Source organism: Pongo abelii, chromosome 1 (assembly GCF_028885655.2).
Source record: "Pongo abelii isolate AG06213 chromosome 1, NHGRI_mPonAbe1-v2.0_pri, whole genome shotgun sequence".
Classification (NCBI taxonomy): Eukaryota; Metazoa; Chordata; class Mammalia; order Primates; family Hominidae; genus Pongo; species Pongo abelii.
The window spans coordinates 71,521,217-71,539,962 of NC_071985.2; the positions used below are offsets into that span (position 1 = coordinate 71,521,217).

The following is an 18,746-nucleotide window of genomic DNA, read 5'->3' on the forward strand; positions in this document are numbered from 1 at the left end:
ATACTTCTTAGCTTAGTTCTAGATTCACAGCAAAACTGAGTAGAAGATATAAAGATTTCCAATCTTCCTCCCCTTCCCACTACACATGCATAGTCACTCCCACCAACATCCCCTACCAAACTGGAATATTTGTCACAACTGACGAATCTACATCGACATCATCATCACCCATATTCCATAGTTTACTTTAGGATTTGTTATTGGTGTTGTGCATTCTATGGGTTTGGACAAATGTATGGTGATATATATCCACAATTATAGTATTATGCAGAGTATATTTACTACTCAAAATCCTCTGTGCTCTGCCTATTCATCCCTCGGTACCTCCCACACTCCAACCCCTGGCAAACAGTGATCTTTTCACTGATTCCATAGTTTTACCTTTTCTAGAATGTCATACATTGATAGTCCCCCATTTAAGATGGTTTGAACAATTTTTTGATTTATGATAGGTTTATCAGGATGTTAAATACTTTTCAATTTAGGATATTTTTGACTTATGATGGGTTTATTTGGACATAACCCTATTGTAAGTCAAGGAGCATCTGTGGTTGGAATCATACTGCAGCCTTTTTAGATTGGATTGTTTCACTTAGTAATATGTACTTAAGGTTCCTCTGGGTCTGTTCTGTTTTTGTTTTTTCTGCAGTCTTCTTTTTCTTTGCTTTTCAGTCTTGCCACTTTCTACTGAGATGTCCTCAAGCTCAGAAATTCTTTCCTCAATTGTGTCCTGTCTACTAATATGCCCATAAAAGGCATTCTTCATTTCTGCTACAGTGTTTTTGATTTCCAGCATTCCCTTTTGGTTCTTTTTTATAATTTCTATCTCTCTTACATTGTCCATCTGTTCTTGCATGCTATCTGCTTTATCCATTAGAGCCCTTAGTATATTAATCATAATTGTTTTAAGTTTCCAATCTGATAATTTCAATATTATCTGAGGCTGGTTCTGATGCTTGCTCTGAGGATGGTTCTGATGCTTGCCCTGTCTCTTTAAACTGTGTTTTCTGCCTTTTAGTATGTTCTGTAATTTTTTTCTTGCTAGCTGGATATGCTGTACTAGGTGAGAGGAACTGCAGTAAACCGGCCTTTAGTAATGTAGTAGTAAGGTGGGGGAAAACATTCTGAAGTCCTATTAGATCTCAGTCTTTTAATGAGTCTGTGTTTCTGGACTGTGAACTTCATAAGTGCTTCTCAGTGGCCCTCACCCCACCCACCCCACTTAGGTGGAAGGGGATGGCTAGAGAGTGCTGGAATTGGGTATTTCCCTTCCTTCTGATCAGTTAGGCTCTGGTTAGTTTCTTCTGAGAGCAGACCTTGTTAAGAAAAACAGAACGGGCCAGGTGTGGTGGCTCATACCTGTAATCCCAGCACTTTGGGAGGCTGAGGCAGGCGGATCACCTGAGGTCAGGAGTTTGAGACCAGCCTGGCCAACATGGCAAAACCCCATCTCTACTAAACATACAAAAATTAGCCAGAGATTGTGCCACTGCCCTCCAGCCTGGCAGACAGAGTAAGACTCTGAAGAAAAGACAGACAGACAGACAGACAGACAGACGGATGGATGGAGGGAAGGAAGGAAGGAAGGAAGGAAGGAAGGAAGGAAGGAAGGAAGGAAGGAAGGAAAGAAAGAAGAAAAGAAAGAAAGAAAGAAAGAAAGAAAAAGAAAGAAAGAAGGAAAGAAAGAAAAAGAAAAAGAAAGAAAGAAAGAAAAAGAGAAAGAAAGCTCTGATGCATTTCAAAATGGCTCCTTTCCCTTCTCCCTGCTGGAAAAATGAGGGGAATTTTCTCAGATATTCACTGTGAGAACCTGGTAGGACTCTAGGAGGTAAAATTTTTAAAAATTGTGGTCTCCCCATTAATGAATACCCCTGCAGTTTTTATCTCTCAGACTTGGCCACACTAAGCCTCCAGCATTTCATGAATTACAGTTGAGGTTTTCCTATCTGAAAACAAGAAGTCTTGCATTTAAACTTTCGAGGGGATGGCATAATGTTATATTTACCTTAACATCTACCACAATGTTTAAACTTTAGTAAGTCCTTGATAAATATATACATGAAATCATGGCTGATTTAGGAACACAGATAAGGAAAAGGTTAAGATTGCAGAGTGGGCAGTTAATACTTCAGGGAGGTAGTGAAACCTTTCAAAATTTTGTGGTCACCTCCTTGATATAAATGAAGCATAGTTTTAACCTGAGAAATGGTTTCTCTCAGAGCCCTGTTTAGTTGAAGTTTTTTCATTCTCCATTACCCCATATTCAGTGGTACCCAGGAAGAGGTAGCTGGACTTTACCTAGCTTACCATGACTGTTTCCAAATCAATATTCCATAAAATCACGGTTTGGAGTAAATGCATATTTTTTAAGGTACATACCATCTTGATTTAGCATTCTTCATCTCTCTTTGCTGCTCTCATGTTTCAATCTTTCACTTTCCTTTATTCATTAAGAACTTTAGCCCCTAGCTTGTAATATTTTTCTGTCTCTTAACACCATGCTAGAAAATAACCAAACAGTGATGTCTAGTACCCTAGCTTCATAATTCCTTGACTCCATTACTCAGTATCCTCCCCTTCACCCACCCACTCTTTTTTTTTTTTTCACATGATGGCAATTTATTATCAGAAAATATTTTGAGGAGTCCTGTTCACAGACGGTGATCACAGCGACCCCACTTCCTGTGGGTGCTGTCAAGAGGGGATGGGGGTGACGTCCTCAATCTGCCTGATCTTCATACTCAAGCGGGCAAGGGTTCTGAACGCCGACTGGCCCCAGGTCCAGGGGTCTTGGTCCTATTTCCTCCTGTGGCCCAGAGTTTGATGTGTAGGGCAGTGACACCTGGCTCCTTGCACCTCTGGGCCACATCCTGGGCAGCCAACAAAGCAGCATATGGCAAGGATTCATCTCGGTCTGCCTTTACCTTCATCCCACCAGTCACACGGCAGATGGTTTCTTTGCCAGAAAGATCAGTGACATGGACAAAAGTGTCACCGAAGGTTGCAAAGATATGGCAGATACCAAATACATTTCTCTCCTTCAGCCACCTGAAGTGTGCCATTTCTGCATGTCGTCTCTCCACCTACTAATTTTTTTAAATTAAATTTTTATTTTTATTCAATAGTTTTAGGGGAATAGGTCGTGTTTGATTGCATGGAAAAGTTATTTAGTGGTGATTTGTGAGATTTTGGGGCACCCATCACCTGAGCAGTGTAGACCGTACCCAATGTGTAGTCTTTTATCCCTCACCCACCTCCCACCCTTCCTCCCAAGTCCCCAGAGTCCATTATATCATTCTTATGCCTTTGTGTCCTCACAGCTTAGCTCCCACTTATAAGTGAGAACATACAATATTTGGTTTTCCATTCCTGAGTTATTTTACTAAGAATAATGGTCTCCAACTCCATCCAGGTTTCTGCGAATGCCATTATTTTGTTCCTTTTTGTTTGTGACTGAGTAGTATTCCATGGGGTGTGTGTGTGTGTGTGTGTATACACACACACCACATTTTCTTTATCTACTCATTAGTTGATAGGCATTTAGACTGGTTCCACACTTTTGCAATTGCAAATTGTGCTACTATATACGTGTGCAAGTGTCTTTTTCATATGACTTCTTTTCCTCTGGGTAGATATCCAGTAGTGGGATTGCTGGATCAAATGGCAGTTCTACTTTTAGTTCTTTAAGGAATCTCTATACTGTTTTCCATAGTGGTTGTACTAGTTTACATTCCCACCAGCAGTGTAAAAGTGTTCCCTTTTCACCACATCCATGTCACCATCTGTTATTTTTTGATTTTTAATTATGGCCATTCTTGCAGGAGTAAGGTGGTTATCTCATTGTGGTTTTGATTTGCATTTCCCTGATAATTAGTGATGCTGAGCATTTTTTTGACGTTTCTTGGCCATTTGTATATCTTCTTTTGAGAATTGTGTATTCATTTCCTTTGCTCACTTTTTGACGGGATTATCTGTTTTTTTTTTTTTTTTTTTTTCTTGATTTGTTTGAGTTCCTGGTAGATTCTGGATATTAGTCTTTTGGCAGATGCAGTTTGTGAACATTTTCTCCCACCCTGTGCGTTGTCTGTTTACTGATTCTGATATCTTTTGCTGTGCAGAAGCTTTTTAGTTTTATTAGGTCCCATCTATTTATCTTTACTTTTGTTGCATTTGCTTTTGGGTTCTTGATCACGAAGTCTTTGCCTAAGTCAATGTCTAGAAGAGTTTTTCCGATGTTATCTTCTAGAATTCTTATGGTTTCAGGTCTTGGATGTAAGTCTTTGATCCATCTTGAGTTGATTTTTGTATAAGGTGAGAGATGAGGACCCAGCTTCATTCTTCAACATTTCAGCCACCCACTCTTATATCTACACACTAGATCTTATCATCATTCAGAGATCCTCCATCTCAGACATCTTAAACAGTAATATTTTCTTCTCTTATTTCCTCCCTAATCACATGTCTTTCATATATCTCTTTCTCCACATTAATCTACTCTTCAACCTAACAGAAACCTTCACTTTCTGGACCACCTCATTTTCTCCTTGTCCCTTGTTTTTTCCTGCTCTCTTTTCCTTCTCCCTAGATTCCACAGCTAATCATCTGACGCTATTCAATTACCAACACCCTCCATTTCCTTAATGATTAGCTATCCAAAATAACAATTAAAACAATGTTTAAGTCAATCTTCCTGGTGCCATGACGAAGCTCTTTAGGAAGACTACATAGCTGTATAGGATGAAACCACAAAAAATTCACTGTTTCCAAGCTTGGCTTGATTTCTACTATCCCTCCATCCTGGACCAACCATGTACTGATTCTTCCCACATTATCCTCTTCTGAGAAACAACAAAGTACATGTCATGCCCAGTTGCCCACTGCCTGCTTCTGAGCAACTGCTTACGTATTCAGGTCACTACGCTTTGTGCCATGCAAGCTTTCTGCCCTGGATCCATCTGACCGGTAAAGGGATGGATAATTAACCCAAAGGTACCTAAAAGCAGCTAGGAATGGCCCTGGTAAGAGTTCTGCCTATAAGATATAGTATCATCTGGTAACGACTTACCATTCCAGCCTGATCCCTGGTCATTCCACTTCATACTTTATCCTCTACTAACTTGAAATACCTGTAATTCTCTATATTCACCATGCATGTTTACCACTGCTCATATTCTCTTCCTTCTCCCTGGCTGAATCATCCTTTTTGATAGAGCTTAGGAATGATCTCTTCTAGGGTGTCTTTTCTTGACATGACCTGACCCTGCCCTAGATTACGTGCCCCTCCTCTGTGCTTTATAGAGAGCTAGCCTTACATCCAGCACAGTGCATGCCCACTTATGTGTCATCCTCACTAAACCCTGCAAGCTTTGTGTTCCCAGGGCAGGTCTGATATCTGGTATTTAGTAGGGGCTCAAAAATTGCTTTCAGAACTGAAAAATCATATGCAGTGTGTCCTCAGATCATCTGAGAACTCACTCACTCACTATCATGAGAACAGCATAGGGGAAATCCTCCCCCATGATGCGATCTTCTCCAACCACCTCCCATGGCTTAAAAGTATGGCAGTTCCCCACTTGCTCTCTCTTGCCTCCATGTGAAGAAGGTCCTTCTTCTCCTTCCGCTATAACTGTAAATTTCCTGAGGCCTCCTAGTCATGCTTCCTGTTAAGGCTGTGGAACTGTGAGTCAATTAAACCTCTCTCTTCATAAATTACCCAGTCTCAGGTAGTTCTTTATAGTAGTGTGAAAACAGACTAATACAGAAGATATATGACTTTCCCAAGGTCACACAGATGCTAAATGGCAGAGGAGAACTTTGAGCCTAGGTAGCCTCACACTGGAACCCTTCTTTTTTAACCACTGTGCTATATGAATTCTCAACATTCTAATTCCACATCAAATACTTTAAGTACTATAACATAACTTATTTTCCCCACATGTATTATATGTAACTTCTACACATACCTTATTATAGAATTATGTATCATAAACAGCCAGAAATGTAATATGACAATTCAAAATATGAGGGAAAAAAAGAGAAGCAAACAACAACAACAACAAAAAACAACTAAACAACAAAAAAACCAAAAAAACTACTATTGTGGCATTTGACTTACAAGAATTTGCCCCTAGGATTCCTAGCTATATAATTAAACTAAAGTAAAATCAAAACCTTATTGAAATGGCTTTTATATGTAAATGATTCTGTGGTCACTGAGTATAAAATAAAAAAATCCAAATATAAAATTTAAAAATAGATGGATACCAAGAGGAAAATGCTTTTTTCTCTTTCACACTTATGATATCCATGCCTTATAATAATGTGAAGCGTGTGAATGATGTTCCAGTCTAAATGGAAACAAAGTATAGAAAGAATGTAAATAAACTGATTTCATCCTTCTGACACCAACCTAATCTGAAAGCATACTAATCAAACACTCAAAACAAATCCTACTCTATCCAATTTTTTGAAATGCTGTTACTATCATTTACAAGTCTTAAAAATAGTAAAAAGCTCATTATTTTTTTAAAAAAGCTACATTGTCATAGCAATTTATACAACTAAAATAATTTAATTAGTTGGTATTCATTATTTTCTTTCAAAATAAGGCTTAAAATTAGCAACAGTCAGTGAAAGAAAAAGCCAACTATTGCCTTTCTCTGGAGCTTGGTAAATGTTAAGACAATTACAACTAAAGTTGTTGGCCACCTGCAAATTGGAGTATTCCCTGAAGACTGAACTCGGCTAGCTGGGAATGAGTGGGAACTGAAATAAAACTGCTGCTATGCAACTGCTCTCAGAAGCCTCAGTGGGGGTAATAAGGGACAATGCCTTGCCAGCATCCTAGCACTGCTGCGTTCCCTTAAGACAGGGAGAAGTGGAGACAGAGAAACAGGTCATCTTCTTTCACATGAAAAATGTAGGGATGTGCAAGAAAACCCTGCTTTAATTCTGCTTGAGACTTTTTCACATCAGTGACCACACAAGGGATTAAGGACAATGTTACAGCAATTCTAAGTGATTAACTATTTTTAAATGGCAATTTCTCAAAATGTTACCTGATTCACAGTAAGAAAATGCCACCTTGTCAACTAGAAAGGACCCAGGTGAGAATTGTTTTCATTCTTGCTTTCCAAATTTTAGTTTATTAGTAAATTAAAATCTCTACGTATTTTACATATTTGTTTTATCATGGATTGTAAATAACTGAGAAAAAAACCTGTGTCATATATAAATAATTCCCTTCCTTGCTCTCTTAATATAACTTAGGAACTTGTAGATATTCACTAAATGTTGACTAAAACGTAATTCTAAAAAATTAACAAGGAAAAAGGAGAAGAGTAACTGAAAACATTCAAGTTTACTTTCTAGTCTTTATATTTTACTTAAGTTTATCTTCCAGTTATTTGGAAGTCCAAACAGGAAGGGAGACTGTAAATGACAAGAATAACAAAACAAGAAATAGTTGCAAAGTGCATTATAGTTTAGTTTTAGTATGGGTAGTTTATCCTCTAGTAGGTTGTTTTTGTTTTTCAAATTTAAGCATCAAAAGGAAAGAGAAAAGGTTCTGTCATAAATCACAATTGTTCTTCTAGCACAGATCTGATATATCGGAATCTTTGGGATTGGGGCACAGTGATCTAAATTTTTAGCAAGCATTCAATGTGATTTTTTTATTAAGCAAACTAAAACTTTCATTATGAAACTTTTAAACATACAAAGCGCAGAAATTAATAAACACATATCCATTAATCAGATCTAATTGATATTGACACATTAATGTCATTATGCTACATTATGTATAATTATTATATTAAAATATAAAATACATATTATATTATATTATAGGTATTACATTATAACATGTTAAAACACATATTGACATGTTAAGATCTGCTAGAGGGACCAATGGAAGATATCTAGCATACTTTATTAACACATTACATTCTTAGAGATTCATTTTCATGAATCTGTCATGTCAGATTTTTATTACCTTCTTGTTATATTATTTCAAACCTTTTATGTCCAACTTTTTATGTAGTTTGTTTTAAAACATTTCTTTTAAAACAGGTTTATTGAGGTGTAATTTACAAAAAACAAGTCACTATTTTTGCATGTACAGCTTGACGAGTTTTGATAAATGTATGCTGTACCAATACAAGTGAGATATGGAACATTTCTATCACCCCAAAAATGTCTTCATGCCTTTCTGTAGTCAGTCAATCCCTTCCTCTCACCCTCAGCCCCTGGAAACCACTAATATGACTTGTTTCTATAGTTTTATCTTTTCCACAATGTCACATAAATGGATTTATGCAGTATGTAGTCTTTCTTCACTTAGCATAACGTTTTTGAAATTTATGCATGCTGTTGCATGTACAGGTTGCTTTTTATTCCACTGTATGGGTACACCAACATTTGTTTAACCATTTGTCAACTCATGGACATTCGAATTGTTTCCAGTTTTGGGATATTAAGAATAAAGTTGCCATAAACATTTACGAACAAGTCTTTATGTGGACATATGGTTTGGGAACCACTGAGTTAAAAACTTGGTTGGAAATTCACAAATAACAAGACAACATGGCAACTTTTTAAGGGGATGTTAATGAGGTAGAGTGGGGAAAGGACACTGAGGAGGGAAGGAATCCTTAGTTATTTTTCCTCTAGATATGAAGTAATTTTAGATTTACAAAAAATTTGGAAAAATAGTACAGAGTTTTCCTTTGCCCAGCTTCTCCAATGTTATTATCTTATATAACCATAGTATGATTATGAAAACTAAGAAATTAACATAGGTACTATACTCACCTAAACACAACCCTAATTCTAAATTCACCAGTTTTCCACTGCATTAGTTTTCAACTGCCATTATAACAAATTAAAACAAATGTGGTTTAAACAGTACAAATTTATTATCTTACAGTTCTATGGGTCAGCGGTCCAACACAGGTCTCATCTGGCTAAAATCAAAGTGTCAGCAGGTCTGCATTCCTTTCTGAAGGCTCTAGGGGAGAATCTGTCTTATGCCTTTTCAAGCTTCTAAAGGCCACGTACATTCCTTGGCTCATGGCCTTTCCTCCATCTTCAAAGCCAGCAATGTTGCATCTCTATGAAAGCTTTTCAGCTTTTAAGGTCTCGTGATCAGACTGGATCCATCGGGATAATTTAGGATAATCTTCCTATCTCAAGGTCCTTAGCCTTAATCCTACCTACAAAAGTCCCTTTTGCCACATAAGATAACATATTCACAATTTCCATGTATTAGGATGTGGACATCTTGGGAGACGGGGGAGGAACCACTATTCTACTTTCTACATATAGTTTAGTCACCCTCTTATGAATGTGCATATAGGCTGCTTACAATATTTTGCAATTAAAAAACAATGCTGCATAAATAACTTTGTGCATATGTGTTTTCATAATGGTGGAAATGTGTCTTCAGGTTGGATTCCTAGAAATGAGATGCTGGGTCAAAAGGTAGGTGTATATGTAATCTTGCCAAATCCCCTCTAGAAGGGTTGTACCAGTTTGCCTTCCCTTCAACAATGTATGAGAGTGTCTGTTTCCCACAACTTTGTCAACTGAATTAGTTGTCATCCTTTATAGTTTGTGTCAGACTGAAAGGTGAAATAATATTTCTATGTTGTTTTAAAATGTGCATTTCTCAGCTAGGTGCTGTGGCTCATCCCTGTAATCCCAGCACTTCGAGAGGCCGAGGCAGGAGGATTGATTGATCCTAGGAGTATGAAACCAGCCTGGCCAACATGGTGAGACCTCGTCTCTACAAACAATACACAAATTAGCTGGGTGTGGTGGCGTGTACCTGTAGACCCGGCTACTCAGGAGGCTGAGGTGGGAAGATCCTTTGAACCCGGGAGGCAGAGGTTACAGTGAGCTGAGGTTGCGCCACTGCACTCCAGCCTGGGCGACGGAGGGAGACTCAAAAAAAAAAAAAAAAAAAAAAAATTTTGGGCCAGGTGTGGTCGCTCACGCCTGTAGTCCCAGTACTTTGGGAGGCCGAGGCGGGCGGATCACGAGGTCAAGAGATTGAGACCAGCCTGGCCAACATAGTGAAACCCTGTCTCTACTAAAAATACAAAAATTATCTGGGCGTGGTGGTACGGGCTCGTAGTCCCAGCTACTCCAGAGGCTGAGGCAGGAGAATCGCTTGAATCTGGGAGGCAGAAGTTGCAGTGAGCCGAGATGGCGCCACTGCACTCTAGCCTGGCAACAGAGCGAGACTCCGTCTCAAAAAACAAACACATAAACAAAAAATTGCATTTCTCTGATTATAAGTGAATTTGAACATTGTTTTCATATGTTCAGAAACATTTTTACCTATTACCTATTCATGTCTTTCTTTTCTTCAGTTTTCCTATTGGGTCTTAGTCACTTGTCCCTTAATTTTTTTTTTTTTTTTGAGATGGGGTCTCGCACTGTTGCCCCAAGCTGGAGTGCAATGGTGCAATCTCGGCTCACTGCAACCTCCGCCTCCTGGGTTCAAGCAATTCTCCTGCCTCAGCCTCCCGAGTAGCTAGGATTACAGGCGCCCACCACCATGCCCGGCTAATTTTTTGTATTTTTAGTAGAGACGGGGTTTCAGTATGTTGGACAGGCTGGTCTCAAACTCCTGACCTGGTGATCTGCCTGCTTCAGCCTCCCAAAATGCTGGGATTACAGGCGTGAGCCACCGCGCCTGACCTTAATAGTTTCTTCCGTGTTGTAAATATTTCAATTGATTCATTGGTTGTCTTTTAACTTTAATTTTCTTATATTTTTTGTCATGCAATTATTAAAAAACTTTCTTTTGTATAATCAAATTTATCAAACTATTTTTAAAAAATTGCCTCTGGCTTTTCAGTAACCATCATAGAAAATTTTTCCCTGCATTAAGGTTAGAGAATTCATCCATGTTTCCTACTAGGTATGCTTGTTTTTCACATTTTAGATCCCTAATCCATTTGGAGTTTACTCTTGTGTAAGGTATGAGATACACATCTAATATTATCTTTTTCCACATGGTTACTAAGTTGTCCTTATATCATTTACTTCAAATACCAATTCCTGAGGAAACCATTCCTGATTACTCTAATAGGACTTAGTCTCTCACACTTCTGATTATCTAAACTTTTTATTTATACTACTGTTTTCCCCATCTTGACCTATAATTAATTCTATTCCTATTTTATATTCCCTATGAATCTTAACTCCTGAAGTCAAACAGAAAACAAACGCTCATCTTCGTATTTCTGTAATGCTTAGCATACAGTGGGCTACTTAATACGTATTTGCAGAATGCTGATAATGATTAACGTGAATTATTAAGAAAAGTTGAATTCACTCAAGAAAGTATGGAAATAACACATACGAGGGAAAACCCCCTCAAAATTATTAAAACAAAACTAAATCTGGTGGTTAAGGAAGAAAAGTTTAGTATCTGGAAAATTCACTTCTGTAGAACACTTCAGTTCCTGATAATGAGGTGTATACTGATTTTTTAAAAATTTTACTGTAAATTGAATGTCATACATACTCTATATAGTATGTTGACTTTCTTACGACTAACAGAGACCGTGCTAATCTCATTCAAGTTCACAAAGTATGAATATTAAGGATGATGGCTTTAAGGAATATAATAATGAGAAATGATGGGTCAAAACAAAGACCTCAAAGTGAGGTCTATTAGCCTATTGGACAGTCTCTCAGAGGTTATCATGGAAGGCCTGAAAAAGCATTAGATAATATAATGTGAAATACATTTTTTTTCACTGTCAGGGGAGATGGACTAGATGAATTTAATTGAAGTTTTCCATCTCTCATTTCTAGGCCTCTAAGAATAACAGCATCAGAGATGGAGGGGTGCTTCTGAGCCTATTAGTTATTGAAAAAGATAAAATTCTTACTGCCTCTGTTGAAACAAAATGTACCCAAAATCCACATTATGGATGGTCATGAGCAAAAGGTATAATGTGAAACAATGTAATTACTCTTTACTAATGTCTATCAGGATGGATTTTTTTTCCTAAGGATAAAATGAAGGGGGAAAGAAGCGGGGAAATACATTACTGAAAAGATTGTATTAGACTTATTTTATTACTTCTAGAGGCTATTTCCTAACTATACTGTTTGTAATACTGCAAAGTTTTTCCATTGTAAATTTGGCACCAAAATATTAACAAATTGGTCCTTAATATATATAATATATATGTTGGTCCTTTTTTTTTTTTGAGACAAAGTCTCGCTCTGTTGCCCAGGCTGGAGTGCAGTGGCGTTATCTCAGCTCACTGCAACCTCCACCTCCCAGGTTCAAGTGATCCTCCCGAGTAGCTGGGACTACAGGTGCCTGCCACCACACCTGGCTAATTTTTTGTATTTTTAGTAGAGACGGGCTTTCAACATGTTGGCTAGGCTGGTCTTGAACTTCTGACCTCAAGTGATCTGCCCGCCTTGGGCTCCCAAAGTGCTGGGATTACAGGCGTGAGCCACCACACCCAGCCCATAGTATCTTTTTATCTGCAAACCTCCAAAGATCTTAAAATATTTGTATAATATTTCATTACTACAAAAAAGAAATCATAGGTGTTAGAGGAAGTCAAACAATTTGCTCTTGATCATACAAGTGAGATGCTAGTTGAACAACGGTAAAAAATACAGTTCTCTTATCATTCCTTTGCCTATTCTAGGTACAAATCCTTGAAAGCTAATAATATGAAATCTTTGTTCTGGTACTCTGACAGAGTTAAAAAGGCAGGGTGATGTGGGCCCTAAATCTTATGATCAGAAAAGCTCAGGGCCTTTTTCAACTGTAACCACCTTATTTTAACGAAAAAGTTTCCGAGTAACGACGGTCTCACTGACTGCATAATATATATGCCCAGGTAGCTAGGACAGATCATCAGGTTTTCACCTTCACTTCTGCTGACTATATTGTCTTTTCTCCCCATTTACCTTTAATTTATTATTAGTATTAGTATTTTTTAGAGATGGGGTCTCGCTATGTTGCCCAAGCTGGAATTCAGTGGCTATTCACAGAACGATCATCCGCACTACGGCCTTGAACTCCTGGGCTCAAGTGAACGTCTTGCCTCAGGCTCCCAAATAGCTTGGGACTACTGGCATGTACCACTATGTCCAGCCCCATGGAACTTTTAAAGAGTTGAGAGGCAGACCACATTCTTACACATTCAATTATACCTTAAATGAGAAGCAAACTAAGATACTCCCCATGAGTTTCTCTATCATTATTCTCACAGGACTTCCACAGAAATTCTTCCTACTCACTACATTCCACCCTTCTTAATTCTATTTCACTTAATAGATTTATTGTAGACCCTTTATAAAAACCAGTACACAATGTTGATTAATTAAAAACTACCAACCAATGATGAAGAAACTATGGCATAAGAGGTCAATGTCTTTGCAACGTGCATACTTTGGGTAATCATGAATATCACCCATATATTAAATCAGTTTTCATAAACAGATTAGGAAAAATAAAAGGTCAGTGCTGAAGTAATGAGATGAATAAGCTATAGTTCTTGTCTTCTAGAAGAGTGGTTTCTAAATTATTTTGACTATTGGCTGGGTGGGGTGGCTCACGCCTGTAATTCCAGCACCTTGGGAGGCCAAGGTGGGTGGATCACCTGAGGTCAGTAGTTCAAGACCAGCCTGGCCAACATGGCAAAACTCCGTCTCTACTAAAAATAGAAAAATTAGCAAGGCGTGGTGGCATGTGCTTGTAATCCCAGCTACTCGGGAAGCTGAGGCAGGAGAATCACTTGAACATGGGAGGCGGAGGTTGCAGTGAGCTGAGATTACACCACTGCATTCCAGCCTCAGTGACTGAGACGCTGTCTCAAAATAATTAATTAATTAATTAATTTTGACTATGAAATGAATAAAATATTGTTGAGTGTGCCTTCCTAATAAAATATACTTATAAAATATGATTTTCTGATGTATGACTATAAAATATTCAATAACATAAAACTTTTAAAGAGCAAAAATTTTTTTAAAATATCAAACATTTAATATTTTCTTTCTGCACCCCAAAGGAATTATCTGTGTATCCTCTGAAGTATACACAACCTATTCTGGAGATCACCAACTAGAATATCACAGACTAGGGAAGGCAACCCTACAATATAATAGTATCGGTGCTATAATGGATAAATGTACAACTCCTGTGGAAGGACAGAGACGGCCAAGGTTAATGCTGCCTAGAAGAGGTAAGGAAACACTGGAATTGAGTCTTAATGGATGAGAATACTTTTAGCAAGGATGGAAGGTGGACTTCCTGGGCAGAAATGTGTAAGGAGATCTGAGAAAACTTGTTTGGGGAACTCTCAGATTTGTTAAAGATGGAACTCAGGACTGAAGAGAGTTGGGGGTGAAAATGAGGATACTGAGCATTAGGAAATGAGTCTGGAAAGGCAGTACAAAATTAGACAATGAAAGCTCTCAGTGCCAATTTAACTTTGGTTTTATCATCCTGTAACACAAGTTCAACTCAAAAGCCTTCAGCAGGCGACTGACAGTTTTTGAAGTAAAAGGTAGTTCTGTCTGAAGACATTCAAATGAAGGGAAAGAGGAGGGGAAAGGAAGAGAGAGGAAGAAGAAACCACTGAGCAAGCCAAATAAAATGTATGAAACTAGTCTTGTTCATGGGCATGGAATCGAAGAGAGCTAAAAGACATTAAGCAAGCAAGGGAGGCCCAAGTAATGATGGAGTTTATATTTTAGAGACCACTCTGGCAGCAGAGCGAAGGCTAAAGTTGATGAGGAGGAATTGGAGGCCAGGAGTGAGTTAAGAATCTCTACTGCACTAGACAGGACCTGCAGCATAATTAGAGGGGCTCAGTGCAAAATGAAAAGTTGGGAGTAGTACTGTTCAAAAAGCAGGAAGACAATGTCATTAAACGTACTATTATAAATTAGGAAACTTTTCCCTTTCTTCAGTAGTTTTTGTCTCTGCTTGCCATGCTGCCTTTTATTTACTACTTAATGTCACACTTCCTCCAGTACCAGGAAAAATTACAGGTAAGTGTAAACCTTCAGAGGTTCCAGGGGCCCCAGACTATGACTCAGCAGTGGATGTCCACTGGCTACCAGGTTCCACCATGCCAGCCACCAAACCTGCGTGTCATGCCATGCAGGGAGGCTGAGGCTTCTTCCCTTCCCATGGCTGCCCCTGCAACTCACTAGGTACCTGGCTTGGAGATAGGCAAGAGGCTTGTCCCTTCACTCCCCTGCCCCTCCCCCGCCCACCCAAACACAGTTGTGGTTTCTATCTACCTGTAAGACATCCCTGGAGATGACAGGCAGGGGCAAGGACTACCCTTCCCAAGCCCTGCTCCAAGACACCATGGGTTGTGCTGTCTAATCCCTATCTTTCTCACACTTGTGCAAAGGCCCCTGCCAGGGTCAGAGAGTGACAGCTGTGGCTGGGCGAAGAGAGAGGGAGGCTGAATGAGATCAGGGAGTGGGGAAGTGGGCAACAGACAATTCATCCCAGAGAGGCAGCAGGAGGTGGTACCATGCCCAAGGTCCCCACGAATGCTCCACTGTCCCATTAAACTTCACTTAGAAAATACAAATCCAAAGATCAATCACTAAGAACTTCGAGATGGCAACGATACAGCACTGAACTTCACGCATTGAGCCTTTCTAAGTGTAGGCCCTGTGTACTGCACTGGTCTCATGTTCATGAAGCTGACCCTGGTACTACTAGCTCAGGGAAGGAACCACAAGTACTGATAACCGAAGTCAGTAAATGGCAGTGGGGCTGGAAAAGGGGATGAATGAATTTGAAGAGAGGTAGACAAGATCTGGTGACAGAATCTGAGAGAAAGGGAAGAGCATACTGTGACTCTTAGGGTTTTGGCTCTGGGAACTAAAGGAATGTGCAGCACTACAAAGAGAAATTCAAGGGAAAATTTTTTAAGAAAAACATAAAGTGAATACAGTTTGGGGCAAGCTGAGTTTAAATTACTATGGGACATCAGAACCAAGCCATAGTACAATACAGAGGACTGAATGTTTGCCAAAACAGCATCCTTTTCTATTTCTTGATTTGTTGATATTAATTGCATTGATATACAAATATCATAAAAACACTCCTCTAATATGAAATCTCAGCATTATCCCATTAAACAAACCCACATATAAGACATCTTACAAGAATGGAGAGGCAGAGGTGGACTGTATTAAAAATACAGAAGGTCAAACAATTTAACAGGTATGAATTTATAGAAGAAACTATAACATGCTACGCAAACATGAACAAGATATAAAAATTTGTTGATAATTTGCAAAAATTAAAAAATATTCCACATATAGGACACTACTGTAAATTAGCTTTTTTCTCTTTAAACTAAATATTATGCTTCTATTTCTACATTCTTGAGTAAAAGTAGTTAGTACTATTCCCTTATAGTAGGCCAAATTATGGTAGTTTGTATAAAAATGCAAATATGCAAAGTATCAGAAACGATTACCTAAAAAAAAATCTGTAGAAAATAAGCAGCCAATATGTAATATATTACATATCTAAAATATATCTAAAACATTATTTCAATTTATAATCAATATTAAAGTATTAATATTTTCAAATTTTTTATCCTAAGTCTTCTAAGCCTGGTGTTCTACTTTTTAAAAAGTTTTACTGAGATACAATTCATATACCATAAATTCACCCTTTTAAAGTGTGCAACTCTGCTGGGCATGGTGACTCATGCCTGTAATCCCAGCACTTTAGAAGACCAAAGCAGGATGATTGCTTGAGCCCAGGAGTTTGAGACAAGCCTGGGCAACATAAGCAAGATCCCATCTCTCCAAAAGTAAAAAAAAAAAAAAAAAAAAAAAATTAGCCAGGTGCAGTGCCATGCGCTTGTGGTTCCAGCTTCACAGCTGAGGTGGGAGGTTCGTTTGAGCCTGGGTGGTTGAGGCTGCAGTGAGCTACGATTGTGCCATTGCAGTCCAGCATGGGTGACACAGCGAGACCCTATCTAAAAAAAAAAAAAAAAAAAAAAGTAAAAAATAAAAGATGCAACTCAGTGATTTTTGTACATCCCCAAAGCTGTGCAACCATCACCACGGTCTAATTCCTGAACATTTTCATTATGTAAAAAGAAACCCCATGCCCATTAGCAGTCACTTCCGATTTCTCCCTCACCCAACTCATGAGAAACACTAATCTCTTTTTTGGTCTGTATAGATTTGCCTATTCTGAACATCTCATATAAATGGAATCATACAACATGTGGCCTTTTGTATGGCTTCTTTCACTTAGCATAATATTTTCAAAGTTCATTCATCTTGTGGCATGTGTCAGTATCTCATTCCTTTTTCATGGCTAAATAATAAGCCATTGTATGGATAAATCATATTTTGTATATCTATTATTCAGTTGATAGACATTTGGGTTATGACTACTTTGTGGCTATCATAAATAATGCTGCTATAAACATCTGTGTACATTTTATGTGGACATATATTTTCAATTTTCTTGTGTATATACCTAAAAGTAGAATTGCTAGGTCATATAGAAACTCTACATTTAATGTTTTAAGGAGCTGTCAAAGTGGCCACACCATTTTATATTCCAATTTCTCCACATTCTCACCAATACTTATTATTGTCTCTCTTTTTGATTGTGGTCGTCCTAGTGGGCATCAAGTGGTATTTCATTGTGGTTTTGATTTTTTTTCTTAATGACTAATGATATTGAGCATCTTTTCATGTGTGTATTGGCCATTTGTATATTTTCTTTGGAGAAACGTCTATTCAAATTCTTCTAGAGCCTTTTTTTTTTTTTTTTTACCAGCCACTCAACAATCTGACAAAAAATTTTGTATTGATATTATAATCAAATAATACTGTTGGAATGAAGTTTCTTTAAATTGAAATTACTAGATGTTTAATATAAAAGAAACAAAGCATTTTAAAAATCCAGTGGAATGATACTGGCATTGGTTATGAAATTAAAGGGCCTTATGGTAGAAAGGCACGCCAAGGGTATTATTGTTTACCAGCAATTCTCATACCTTGCTGAGTATAAGCACAGCTGAGAAGAGCAAAATATATATATATTTTTTTTGCATAGTTAACTCTAGCTTAATCATGAAGGTGGCAAATTTTCTTTTCTATATCTCTGGCTTCAGAACTTCTGTAAAAGAGGTTATACTTAGTAGCTAATTATATGCTCCCTTAAGTGGGCATTAGGCCTTCAAAGTGTTTATCTCTCATTGTGAAATGAGAGGTCTTGTGTTTCCCCTTGCCCATTAAAGCTGAGGAGAAATATCTTTGCTTTGAGAGGAAAAGGGTTTATGGTACATCATCTATAAGAATGAGCTGTAAGTGAGTGTATCTCATCCTCTCTCTCAAACAGCCCTCTTCTCCTGGTTAGGGTAAGTTGGAATCTCCAGTAGTTAGTGCTGCTGCAAGCCCATTTCTAGGAATTACCACAGATTGAGGAGGGCTTCCCTCATTCTTTAATTCTTTCAAGTTTAGAGTCTTGGTAGTATTTCCTAACCAAGCCTGCTCCCTTTTCCTCCAGGTATTTGCCAATTCTCACCCTGTTCCCTTAAGGAGTTGTATCTAACCTTATTCTTTTTTTTCTCTGCTCTGAGACCCTTGGTTCTAAATTATATATTTTCTAAGATATTTATCATTAGAGGATTTTAAAATTATGCCCTTTCTGATTACAAAATGACTTAAAGATATAGTTAATATCTACAGGCTAT

General features: G+C 38.1%; 1 protein-coding gene and 1 pseudogene across 10 annotated transcripts in view; both read right to left on the reverse strand.

Annotated features, from left to right (window-relative positions):
- The window catches only part of RASAL2 (RAS protein activator like 2), a 388,281-nt gene that overhangs the window by 64,283 nt on the left and 305,252 nt on the right, over positions 1-18,746 (reverse strand). The gene's annotated exons all lie outside the window — the stretch shown is intronic.
- On the reverse strand, positions 2,578-5,099 carry LOC112135779 (small ribosomal subunit protein uS11-like; annotated as a pseudogene).